Genomic DNA, 1,661 nt, shown 5'->3' on the forward strand with positions numbered 1-1,661 from the left:
TAGTACTCCTTTAGGAAATATTTAATTATTTTTTGGCAGAAAAGAATAGAGTTAATAAGCTAGCAATTTAATAATACCAAGGCAGTTTTTATGTTCGTGGACAGCTTCTCTTTGGTGTATACATTTACAGCTTTGAAAGTTCAACTTTTTTGATTTTTATTTAAGAGAACATTAGCATGTAGGATTTTAAAATCTCAAGGCAGTCAGGATTTCAGCAATGATTTTAGTTAATTAATCAAGAAAACCAATTTAAGGAGAGAAAGAATAGTTCCCCAGTTTTACTCTCTATGAATGGAATTATTTTATCTACTTTGTATAGTTTCTAAGAGAATTCAAATAGAGGATAATGCTGTATGTAAGGTCTTCAGCATAATACCTGACACAAATTTGTGCTAGAAAAATGTTAGTTGTTAAAATATATGTTTAAACTTAATTTATTGGACAGAGGCAGTTCCTTCCATATTTCTGTTTACATATTGTTCCTCTTTCTTTAAATGAAACCTCTTCTCATGCAGTTTGTATTGCATAAATTTTGTCAAATTAAGGTTAAAGATATATATTTAATCTTTCTGAGGAACTAAATAAGAGTTAAAGAGGGATGAAAGTATAGATAAAGCAAAATTCTTTTTTTTTTTAAATTAAATCCAAATTTTATTAAGCACTTCAAATTACATACGTCAGACTTCTAGAATGGAATAGAACTATTTTGGAACTGGAGAAAATGGCATAAACACTGACATCCCTTGAAACTCCAATTATAATGAAATTCCACTGCAAACCACATCCCCACTATATAACAAGACTCAATATTACCTACCCCTTCACTTTGGCAATAGCTATTTCCTAAAGGAATGAAAAAAATAGTGATTTTGCTACTTTAAGTTCATTAAAAATGCGATTCTATCTTTAGATAAAAAAATTTTCAAGTTCAGAAAAAGCTGTGTTTAGATGAGCTATGGTTACAAAAGAAATAAAAACCAGCACACAATGTCTAATTAAAGCAACCCAAATCATTTTGAAAATAAAGAGGAAAAAAAAAACTATTACTATTGGTTAAGGATTTCCAGTAGTAAGTTAAAAATCTCTGGAGGGAATGGATAGCACTACACAAATAATAATATGTGTTCACATTCTGAGACCTTAGCATTGTCTTTTCATAAAGGAAGCCCTATCGCCTCTAAAGATGAATTCAGTGTAATTTTATTAAGATCAAAAACTCTAGACCTTTCTCTAATTACAATCCAGTTAGTCCACATTAGTCTCACTGTCAAAAAAAAAAGTCCATCCCCCAAAATTAACAGTAGTTAGCCTGAAGTATTTTAAATGTGGCTCTATAGTCTCAAATTTAATGGCATTTTTTTCCCCAAAATGGTCTTATTTGTACTTTATTCCCATGATCCCTACAGTATTTACTACAGTATGATCATCAAAAATACTGGAAAAAAAAATCCTTGAACCATTTGGAATAGTTCATCTATCCACTTCTATTAAAATAAGAGCCACACAAAGATCTGAAAGAGGGTTGCCTGCCCGGATCCAGAGGTACTTAGCCTCTCTTTTCCAGTTTCATTATCAAAGCGTGGTATGAATAAGACGCTGAATATCGCACTTGTGTTACAAAAAGGCCCAAAATTTTGAGCTTTTAATGAGACTGAGAAACA

General features: G+C 31.0%; 1 protein-coding gene across 1 annotated transcript in view; it reads left to right on the top strand.

Annotated features, from left to right (window-relative positions):
• The window catches only part of VAV3 (vav 3 guanine nucleotide exchange factor), a 508,157-nt gene that overhangs the window by 110,577 nt on the left and 395,919 nt on the right, over positions 1-1,661 (top strand). The window lies entirely within an intron of this gene.

The sequence above is a fragment of the Propithecus coquereli genome, unplaced genomic scaffold (genome assembly GCF_000956105.1).
Source record: "Propithecus coquereli isolate 6110/MARCELLA unplaced genomic scaffold, Pcoq_1.0 Scaffold289, whole genome shotgun sequence".
NCBI lineage: Eukaryota > Metazoa > Chordata > Mammalia > Primates > Indriidae > Propithecus > Propithecus coquereli.